Here is a 12509-nt window from a genome sequence, read left to right on the forward strand (position 1 = left end):
AGTCCAGAACCGCGCTGCTGCTACGGTCGCAGGTTCGAATCCTGCCTCGGGCATGGATGTGTGTGAGGTCCTTAGGTTAGTTAGGTTTAAGTATTTCTAAGTCTAGGGGACTGATGACCTCAGATGTTAAGTCCCATAGTTTTTAGAGCCATCTGAACAATTTTGAACATCGTTGCGCTACAACAAATGTGCTTGCAAAAGCCTCAATCGACTGGAGTATCAGTCAACCAGTTGGAAAATACAGGTTTATTAATTCTTGACCATGGTTTCGACAGTTTTAAAGCTGTCTTAAGAAGATACTGTATGTACACAACTGGCCATTAAAATTGCTACACGCAGAAGAAATGCAGATGATAAACGGGTATTCATTGGACAAATATATTATACTAGAACTGACATGTGATTACATTTTCACGCAATTTGGTATTCTGACGAGCCAGTTGCTCGGCCACCATAGACCAGACGTTTTCAATTGGTGAGAGATCTGGAGGATGTGCTGGCCAGGGCAGCAGTCGAACATTTTCTGTATCCAGAAGGGCGGGTACAGGACCTGCAACATGCGGCCTTGCATTAACCTGCTGAAATGTAGGGTTTCGCAGGAATCGAATGAAGGGTAGAGCCACGGGTCGTAACACATCTGAAATGTAACGTCCACTATTCAAAGTACCGTCAAGGTGAACAAGAGGTGACCGAGACGTGTAACCAATGGCATCCCATAGCATCACACCGGGTGATACGCGAGTATGGCGATGACGAATACACGCTTCCAATGTGTGTTCACCGCGATGTCGCCTAACGCGGATGCGACCATCATGATGCTGTAAACAGGACCTGGATTCATACGAAAAAATGACGTTTTGCCATTCGTGCACCCAGGTTCGTCGTTGAGTACACCATCGCAGGCACTCCTGTCTGTGATGCAGCGTCAAGGGTAACCGCAGCCATGGTCTCCGAGCTCACAGTCCATGCTGCTGCAAACGTCATCGAACTGTTCGTGCAGATGGTTGTTGTCTTGCAAACGTCCCGTTTCTGTTGTCTCAGGGACCGAGACGTGACTGCACGTTTCGTTACAGCCATGCGGATAAGATGACTGTCATCTCGACTGCTAGTGATACGAGGCCGTTGGGATCCAGCACGGCGTTCCGTATTACCGTCCTGTACCCACCGATTCCATATTCTGCTAACAGTCATTGGATCTCGACCAACGCGAGCAGCAATGTCGCGATACGATAAACCGCAATCGCGATAGGCTACAATCCGACCTTTATCATAGTCGGAAATGTGATGGTACGCATTTCTCCTCCTTACACGAGGCATCACAACAACGTTTCACCAGGCAAAGCCGGTGAACTGCTGTTTGTGTATGGGAAATCGGATGGAAACTTGCCTCGTGTCAGCACGTTGTAGGTGACGCCACCGGCTCCAGCCTTGTGCGAATGATCTGAGAAGCTAATCATTTCAATATCACAGCATCTTCTTCCCGTCGGTTAAATTTCGTGTCTGTAGCACATCATCTTCGTGGTGTAGCAATTTTAATGGCCAGGAGTGTATAATAACATATTATGTATCTACGATGTGGGAGTCGTTGACTCTGTGTAGTACATGTGCTTGTCACCCAGGTAATCATCATAAAAATTAAATACTAATGGTGATTACGTGGATGACATGTGAATGTACTAGAAAGATTCAACGAGTCCCACGTCGTAGATTCTTCTTCCGAAGAAGACAGGTTTAAATCTGTCGAAGCCACGGTCAAGGTTTAATAAACCTGTATTTTGCAACAGGTTGGCTCTTGTTTCCAATCCATTGGCGAATAGCTGAAAAGTAAAGCAAAAAGATACCGGCGGGCGAATTGGTACTAGTGTTTGAAATTACCACTTGGTGAGAACGCAGTTAGTAGTGGGTGCGGCCTTGGCGCGGCTGGATCTGCCGACTGCGGCCACAGCGGTGCTGAACGGCTGCCGGTAGCGCTCTACGGCGACCGCTGCTGCCGCTGCTGCTGCTGCCGCCGCCGCCGCCGCCGCTGCCCCGGTATGGCGACGGGCGGCCGCACGGCGCGGCCTCGCCTTTTACAGACGGACAAACGGCCCGCAAAAACGCGGCGCAGTACAATGCGGCCAGCGGCCGGCCGGCGGAGGCCGTATCGGGCCCAACTCGCAGCCGGCCGCGCCTGCCCCGTCTCTGCGGCTGCGTCTGCGGCGGCCATCCGCGCCCATCTGGGCCGGCGGGCCGAGCTGACCGAACAGCAGCCGCGCCCCGCTGCCCCGTCGCACCAGCGCTGGCATTAAGCCGTCGGTACACGGACCGTGCCGTCGAACGTTAACGTTGAGCGTGCCAAGTTCAACTTGCTGCTGAACGCTCAGGAACGATGCGACTTGTGCATACGGTACGTGGGCCCCAACGTGGTATGCGCGATCGCAACGCGCTCCAGCGGCAGTTGAGGGATGTTTCTAGTTCGTAAATCACACTGTTTACTCAACGGACGCGCGTAAAATTCCCACGTTAGCTCTATTAAAGCGCACATTTCCTCCATCGCCCACGAAAAGGAAATTACCATGTCCAATCAATAAGGATACAGACTTATAAAAGTTCCATTACAAACAGTGCGGTACAAATTTGGAATACTTCTCCGCATAAGATAAACGCTATTTCATCATTCCCACATTTTAGTAAAACCTCAGCCTTGCTTCATCACTACCCAATAGCAGAATCTTTGCGACATGTGAATTACGAAGCGTAAAAGAGAAAGGGACAAAGCTGTCCTGTAGATTAAGCCAATCGAACATAAACATCCCTCAAAAACGGTGAATTTATATTTACATAACATCAAATTAAACTAATAATAGAGTATCAGAACCTAATAAAAACGCGAATGTTATTAAAAAAAGTTTGGGAGAGTTATATGACGCGAACCACCACCCCAACTAAAACTCATTATTGTTCAAAGACGCTACTCATTACGCTAATCCTACGACACAATATTTGTATGTAATCATATTGTATTACCCGTGCTATAAACGTTAATCGTACATTATTATGTTACTAATTGAAATTTAATTATAACAAATTGTACCAAGTATAATACGTTTTGGGTGGGTCTTCAGTGTGTCGCTGTCTTCAAATAGCCTTTTCTTATGATACGCAAGTTACAATAATTCTTTTGTAACGAATATGATGTTTCTCATTATTTTATTGGAACAAATCACACAACTAACAACGGATTTTCCAGTGATTCGCAATTTGCTGGTGCTCAGAAACGGCAAATATACATACAGGCTTGAAATGAATGCCAATATGGCGCCTCACAACTCTGTACTGAAGGGTGACGGCGTGCGTGTGACGTAGATGGCGTTGTGCCATCTCATTGGTTAACGCTCAGACGCACGCTCAGAATATCTGACATGCCAGATATTGCTCTGCACGTTCGGAAAGACTCCCGAACGTGCTATTCCACGCTATGACGTCAGAAACTCGGCACGCTCAACGCTCAACGTTCGGATGCACGGTCCGTGTGCCGACGGCTTTACGGTCGGCAGCGTCGACGATCAGCTGGAACTGCCGCGGGGCGCTCCTCAGAAACACTGTGCCTGACTAAACAAGTGAAGCACACATAAAGGCGTGGTCGGATGTGAACATAACTTCATACACGTACGAACTATCGGCACATATGTATAAACGATTAGTGTTGCAACTATCTCTGACAAGGAGAACGGAAACCAGAATGCACACACAATGTAAGTGTTTAGTGTTTTATACCAACCCTGCTAGAGCCTACAGTATGAGGTGAAAAAAATCATGAGATACCTCCAAACCCCGTGTCGGATCTCCTTTTGCCCGACGTAGTGTAGCAACTCGACATGGCGTGGACTTAGGGTGCCGGCCGGAGTGGCCGAGCGGTTAAAGGCGCTACAGTCTGGAACCGCACGACCGCTACGGTCGCAGGTTCGAATCCTGCCTCGCGCATGGATGTGTGTGATGTCCTTAGGTTAGTTAGGTTTAAGTAGTTCTAAGTTCTAGGGGACTTATGACCACAGCAGTTGAGTCCCATAGTGCTCAGAGCCATTTGAACCATTTTGGACTTAGGGTGACCATATTTTCTTCGGATAAAAGTGGGACTTTCATACATTTTCTTGGCCAAAAAGTGGGACAATTTTTATTTTTCGTTAAATATCACTTTTAATGCTAACATTTCATCTTCCTCTGCACATATATCCTTCACGAATATTTGTGTGTATGTGTGTGTGTGTGTGTGTGTGTGTGTGTGTGTGTGTGTGTGTAAAACCAAACAAAGAATGGAAAGACTGGAAAGAAGTACATTTCAAGTTTTCAGAAATTTAGTTATTAAGAAATGTAGTGTCAGGAAGCCATTTCTGAAAGTATTTGTATGGAGTGTAGCCATGTATGGAAGTGAAACATGGACGGTAAATAGTTCGGACAAGAAGAGAATAGAAGCTTTCGAAATGTGGTGCTACAGAAGAATGCTGAAGATTAGATGGGTACATCACATAACTAATGAGGAAGTATTGAATAGGATTGGGGAGAAGAGAAGTTTGTGGCACAACTTGACCAGAAGAAGGGATCGGTTGGTAGGACATGTTCTGAGGCATCAAGGGATCACCAATTTAATATTGGAGGGCAGCGTGGAGGGTAAAAATCGTAGGGGGAGACCAAGAGATGAATACACAAAGCAGATTCAGAAGGATGTAGGTTGCAGTAGATACTGGGAGATGAAGAAGCTTGCACAGGATAGAGTAGCATGGAGAGCTGCATCAAACCAGTCTCAGGACTGAAGACCACAACAACAACAACAACATTTATAACACAGAATGTAGAAAGACTTACAGTAACAATCGCTACAAAAAAAGTTCTTAGTGAACACAATCAATTTATGGTTTTGTAGATTCCACACTGCAACCATATTTCTTCGAAGATGAACTTTCATTCAGCAACCCAGGTTCGCCTAATAGGTATGAATAGAAGTCAGTGCAACTGTATTTACTGAAGTTTAAACAGGTCAGTAAAATATACTTAACGCTCCTCACCGTAAATCTATTCCTATCATCTGTCCACTGTGACAATAGTAAGCTGAAAACTCTTTCAACATTTGCATTGTGGGCAGGGATTGAAAAGAAGTACTGCGCTATATTAAGCGATTCTCTGAACTGTTCATTACACTGGCAAGATCTGAAAAACCTGCACCATTTTTCATGTGCCGTCAACTGATTCCATTGTTTACTGTCTGTTTCCACTTGTTGTTTTACAAATGACTGTATATGAACTATTTCATCAAATAAGAGGCTGTAATTTACTAGAATGGCCTTTTCATTTAGCCACATTAAAGTATTTCCAACTACTGACCATTCTGGTTGTTCTGTGAGCATCATCCATGAGAATACAGAAAACTCAGTTACTCCCTGTAACCATGAGGATAAATAGTCTACTGAAGCATCATAAAACGTTGATAGTGCTATTTCAAATTTCTTAACAGACTGGTCATAACAATCACTCAGCTGTTTTTTTTACACTTAGTGGTACAAAATGTTCATGTTCCCTTGAATTTAGACTTGTCAAAACTTTATTTAAGACTGGTAATACTTCACATATGGAATTATTCTGTTTCTCAATGCTCAGAATGGATTGTTGGAAAACACTCATTTGTGAATGTACAAAAAGTAAATAACATTCATTTATAGGATCACTGAAAAAACTTTTTAAGATTACAGGGCACTTTGAGTTAGACTGTGACAAAAAGTATGATTTCAAAGGTTCATACATTTTCAAGATCCTTTCTGTGGCTGGCAACAATGAAAGCCACCTTGTTTTGGAAAAGGAAAGTAATTTTTTGTAACTGACACCAACAAATGCACAGAATTCGGTGAGTTCTGCAACACGAATGGAAAAAATTTGAAAATGGTTGTACAACTTCATGACAATGTAGTCAATGTCAACAGGTAAAACATCACAAGCACTTTGAAGTGTGGTATGAACAACATGTGCTGGACAACCTATGCCAACAATGTTAGAGTTTTTTAATTTTTCTGTCAGATGTGTGAAAACATTATTACTCTCTTTCTTCATTAACCCCTCAATATTACAGTTAGTATTGTCTGCACCAAATGCAACACACTTCGAGATGATACTGAATGACTGTATAACATGAGAAAGATAATTGGAAATTGTTTCGGACTTTTCGTTCTGCAATTCATAAAGATCAAGCAATTTCGTCTGCAGTCCACCCTCACTTACAGAAAAATACTGAACTATCACAGGAAATTTTCTGATGCCCATGGTTGCTAGCATCAGTAGATATTGAAAAGTATTTTGCACTGTTTACAGCAGCTATTACCTGTTTCTGGGAATGCGGAGCTATAACATTGTTGATAATTGCTTCACACTTTGTTCTTTCACACGAAAGATTTTCTGCAATCTTAGAATCAGGAAAAAATTTTTTGTTTAGTTGAACACTGCAGTCATTAGAACGATAGCTTTGGAGGTGTTTAACAACATGGAATGACAGGGTTCCTTCTGCTGCAGCTACGTTTTTCTGTTCCTGTGTATTTGAAGTTACAAAATATCTTGTCATTTTTTGCGAGGAACCTGCCGATCGAAGATTCTTCCTGTGTTTTTCTGATTCACGGATACAGCACAGTTACATCCGTTACATTTTGCTGAAGTCATTGTCTGTAGCAGTGAAGCAAGGAAATTTCCTCTGAAGCTCTTCCGAAAATTTTGAGTTTCGTTTCGGCATTGCCACAACGTGCTAGCACTTCACGAAACTGATACTGAGTGCTGACAACAATGGCAAGCAAAGGCAAAGAAAATAAGAGTACGCAACAATTATAGTGCTTAAGCTGTACATTATCAGGGGGTACCAACGTACGGAATGTCAGTTTGAATTGATAATTTATAAAATCGACACTCAGAAAATATTTTAACCACTTTGTAAATGTCTGAAAATAATCCTTGAAAATCGGGACAAATTGCTTGTTTGAAAAAAAATTAAAAATCGGGACAAATTTTTGAGCCTCAAAAAACGGGACAATCCCGATTAATCGAGACGTATGGTCACCCTACGTGAACTCAACAAGTCGTTGAGAGTCCCCTGCAAAAATATCGAGTCACGCTGCCTCTATAGCGCCCATAATTCCGAAAATGTTGACGGTGCTGATTTTGTGCTCGAATTGGCCTTTCGATTATGTCCCACAAATGTTCGCTGGGATTCATGTCGGGCGATCTGTGTGGCCCAATCATTCGCTCGAAATTGTCGAGAAGGTTCTTAAAACCTATCGTGAACAACAGTGCCCCGATGACATGACATTGTTGTTTGGGAACACGAAGTCCATGAATGGATGAAAACGGTCTGCAAGCAGCCGAACGAAACCACTTCCACTCAATGATAGGTTCAGTTAGACCAGAGGACCCAGTCTACTCCACGTAAACGCAACCTACGCCATTATGGAGCCACTACCAGCTTGCACAGTGCCTTTTGACAGTCTGGGTTCATGGCTTCGTGGGATCTGCGCCACACTCGAACCAAATGGTTCAAATGGTTCTGAGCACTATGGGACTTAACATTCAGTCCCCTAGAACTTAGAACTACTTAAACCTAACTAACCTAAGGACATCACACAACACCCAGTCATCACGAGGCAGAGAAAATCCCTGACCCCGCCGGGAATCGAACCCGGGAACCCGGGCGTGGGAAGCGAGAACGCTACCGCACGACCACGAGCTGCGGACACACTCTAACCCCACCATCAGCTCTTACCAAATGAAATCTGGACACATCTGACCAGACCACGGTTTTCCAGTCGTCTAGTGTCCAACCGATACGACCACGAGCCAAGGAGCAGCTCTGCAGGCGATGTTGTGTTATTAGCAAAGGCCCTCGCTTCGGTCTCTGCTGCTAGCCCGTTAACGACACATTCCACCACAGTGTCCTAACGGGTACGTTCGTCGTACGTCCCACACTGATTTCTGCGATTATTTCATACAGTGCTGCTTGTCTGTTAGCACCGACAACGCTACGCCGCTGCTCTCGCTCGTTAACTGAATGTCGTCGCTCACTGCTTTGTCCTTTGTGAGAGGTACTGCCTGAAATTTGGTATTCTCGGCACACTCATGACACTGTGGCCCTCGGAATATTCAATCCCCTAACGATGTCCGAAACGGAATGTCCTATGCGTCTAGCTCCTACTACCATTCCGCGTTCAAAGTCTGTTAGTGCCCACTGTGCGGCCATAATGGCGTCGCAAACCTTTCCACATGAATCACCGGAGTACAAATGACAGCTCCACAAATGCACTGCCATTTTACACCTTGTGGACGCAATACTGGCACCATCAGCATATGTGAATATCGCTGTCCGATTAATTTTGTCACTTTAATGTTTAAGGGACCCGAACAGCGCGTATGTTGACCGATCACCGTGTAGGACACAGAGGCGACGCGTAGTCGTGTGGGAAAGGCGGGCCCCTCCTGCCGGAGGTTCCAGTCCTCCCACGGGCATTGGTATGTGTGTTGTATTTAGCATTAGTTAGTTTGAGTTTGTTCAAGAAGTGTGTGAGTCTAGGGACCGATGACGTCAGCAGTTTGGTCCCTTAGGAATTCACACACATTTGAACATTTTGAGAAAGGCGGTATCACCACATGTAAGATTTTGAAAAGGGCTTCAATACAGGTCTCCATTTGACCGACTAGTCGAACTGTTAGACAGTTTTCTGGTAATTATCGTAAATGCTTAATTATGCCATTTTATGCTCATGACAGCTTTTTATGCCCCATGAATTTCAGTATCTTAAAAATAATGATATTTAATCAATCTGAAATCCCGCTAAAACGCTCAGTTTGAGTCCTGTGACGTCACTGGATAGCTTTTTGTTGCTACTGACGTGAAGCTCGTTCGTTTGGAATTTACGTTTCTGAAAATGGGTTATAAATGGCGTTTAACACCAGACAGCAAAATATATCTATAAAAACTCCTGAAAAATGGTTCAAATGGCTCTGAGCACTATGGGACTTAACAGCTGTGGTTATCAGTCCCCTACAACTTAGAACTACTTAAACCTAACTAACCAAAGGACATCACACACATCCATGCCCGAGGCAGGATTCGAACCTGCGACCGTAGCGGTCGCGCGATTCCACACTGAAGCACCTAGAACCGCTCGGCCACTCCGGCGGGCAAAAATTGTTTTAGATTATTCCAAAGAATGAAAAGATTCCTAAAATGTGCTTGCAACTCACTCGTAGAGATCCAAACGAGGTAGTGGTCACTAGGTGTGTTTTCAGTTAGGATAATTTTAGTGTAAGTAAACACTTCTTTCCACGGCGTTGTCGCTTGTAGCGTAATACGTAGCACGCTGGGCTTTTAATGCAGTATCGGCAACATCTGTCTGCGTGGGAACTATATGTTCCTTTCTTCCTGTTCGCTTAATATTACTGTCGTCTAGTGTCCTTTATTTGTGATATACTTATGTAACAGCTTTAAATTCTACATAATATTACATTTTAATATCTATTTTCGTTTATTGACTTCTTTTTACACCCGGTCAATTTTAGATGAGTCACAAGGATCCTCTAAATAAACCGTATTTCATACCTAATGTAGCTCTTATTCTGAAGAATATAAGAAACTATTTAATAATGTCCAATCAAATTACTCTTCCAAAAATGGTTCAAATGGCTCTGAGCACTATGGGACTGAGCTTCTAAGGTCATCAATCAGTCCCCTAGAACTTAGAACTACTTGAACGTAACTAACCTGAGAACATCACACACATCGATGCCCGAGGCAGGATTCGAACCTGCGACCGTAGCGGTCGCGCGTTTCCAGACTGTAGCGCCTAGAACCGCTCGGCCACCCCGGCCGGCAAATTATTCTTCCAAAAAAATCGTAGAAAACAGTAATTTTCCACTTTCAACTGTCTGCACTAAGCCTGTTGTAAAACTGCATGATATTGACAAAGAGAAAAATTGAACATTGCTTGGAACCTACGAGGAAATGTAGTAAGACTAGGGCATTACGATAAAACGATAGTTGCCAAGCTTTTGTGCTTTTAAATCACAGTATTTCAGCAGCAGTTAAGATTGCAGTAGAACAACACATTTTAACGTTCTGCTGCCTCAGCTGCATGTATTATAAACATAATCTTCCGCTGGTTTAAGTTAATGACTTGGAGGAACAGAAAAACTGCAGTGTGTAAAGCTGTTGTGATATTCTATTGTTCAAAAAATATGTGTGAAATCGTATGGGACTTAACTGCTAAGGTCATCAGTCCCCAAGCTTACACTCTACTTAACCTAAATTATCCTAAGGACAAACACGCACACCCATGCCCGAGGGAGGACTCGACCCTCCGGCGGGACCAGCCGCACAGTCCATGACTGCAGCGCCTTAGAACGCTCGGCTAATCCCACGCGGCTTCTGTAGTTCCCTAAGAGTGTTACTACGCTGTCGGAAACCGTGAAAATTGAGAAAAGAGCTGCCTGGAAAACAGTCGTAGTTCTGGTAACAACCACAACAATTAACATCCAGAATTATCTCCAAAAGAAAAAGTTTCCTCTGTCTTTCACTGTACGGCCTTCCACAAGGCGCCCTGGACCATGGAACCAGTAAATAATTCAGCTAAAGATTCCCTTAGTCTTAAGATATTTCTGCTATTTATTGCTGTCTCACAGTACTTCCGTCACATTCGATCCATGCAATGCAGCTTTCACGTTTCCGGAAAATCTGGGTTGTTTTCGAAGAACGAAGAGAACAAAAACGCATCAGCTTTCGGAAGGTTTTCACTGCCAGCATTCACAAAATTCCTTCCCATTGTTACTTATAAGCTGTAAACGCATTTTCCATCTCTAAATAATTAAACTGTTTGCAGAAGACTGACACGTCGGCCTTACGACACGCTCCCAACAGCGTCGGCACAGGGCAGGCATCCAGGCCGGGGCAGGTGCAGCGTTGTGCTGATGAGTGGGCTCACACTGGCGGATCCTTGTAAATTTGACTCCATTTTTTAATCAGCAAAATAACATCACATTCTCTCTCAACTCATGAGGTTTGATTTCGTTTCAATTCCCCTTCCGAATATTCGCTCTTTGCCAGGAAGTGTAGTTAGGGAATAGTCATTACGAAAGAATTACGACTTCCTTAACTGGAATAGGCATATAAGAACTATTGTACCTGATCTTTCTACTTACAGTATTGAAGATAGCCAGTATTACTGTTCACGTATGAAAGGCCAGGGCACATGTGAGTTGATCACCCCAGCCCCACAGCCTCTTCTGAATAAATTCAAGGTAGCGGATGTAGCTAAGGTGTCGTCACGTTACACGAGTACATTGTGCCCATCTCCTGGGTTTGAATCCCAGACAGTTCAGCTTCCATCAGTTTTCATTATTTTCAGTTGATTTTTTTTCCTTTACCGAGATGATGGAGAGATTATTCAAAGTGTTCTCGCACAAGATTAACGGTTCTGATTTCGAAGCCTCGAGAGGATAACTTTATTTGCCTGCGTCCCCAAAAACCACAAACCTACGTTTTGTGTGTGTGTGTGTGTGTGTGTGTGTGTGTGTGTCAAGGAGAGGGGATGTATATTGATTGATGGTTAATGAGACTAACATCACATCCGCTCAGTCCGTGAGCACTAATTTCTACTTTTTACTTCCAATCAATTAGTAAGTATCAGAAGGAGATGGAACAGCGTGACAGCAAGCGCTTTCTATGCTCTAAATAAGAAACTTTTTTACTATCTAAATCAACAAGTCCTTCAATTTCCATATTTGTGCAATCTATGTAAATACACTACTGGCCATTAAAACTGCTACACAAAGAAGAAATGCAGATGATAAACGGGTATTCGTTGGACAAATATATTATACTAGAACTGACATGTGATTAAATATTCACGCAATTTGGGTGCATACATCCTGAGAAATCAGTACCCAGAACAACCACCTCTGGTCGTAATAACGGCCTTGATACGCCTGGGCATTGAGTCAGACAGAGCTTGGATGGCGTGTACAGGTACAGCTGCCCATGCAGCTGCAACACGATACCACAGGTCATGAAGAGTAGTGACAGGCGTATTCTGACGAACCAGTTGCTCGGCCTCCATTGACCAGACGTTTTCAGTTGGTGAGAGATCTGGAGAATGTGCTGGCTAGGGCAGCAGTCGAACATTTTCTGTATCGAGATAGGCTCGTACAGGACCTGCAACATGCGGTCATACATTATCCTGCTGAAATGTAGGGTTTCGCAGGGTTCGAATGAAGGGTAGAGCCACGGGTCGTAACACGTCTGAAATGTAACGTCCACTGTTCAAAGTGCCGTCAATGTGAACAAGAGGTGACCAAGACGTGTAACCAATGGCACCCCATACCATCGCGCTGGGTGATACGCCAATATGGCGATGACGAATACACACTCTCAATGTGCTTTCACCGCGATATCGCTAAACACGGATGCAACCATCATGATGCTGTAAACAGAACCTGGATTCATCCGAAAAAAT

The sequence above is a fragment of the Schistocerca cancellata genome, chromosome 9 (genome assembly GCF_023864275.1).
Source record: "Schistocerca cancellata isolate TAMUIC-IGC-003103 chromosome 9, iqSchCanc2.1, whole genome shotgun sequence".
NCBI lineage: Eukaryota > Metazoa > Arthropoda > Insecta > Orthoptera > Acrididae > Schistocerca > Schistocerca cancellata.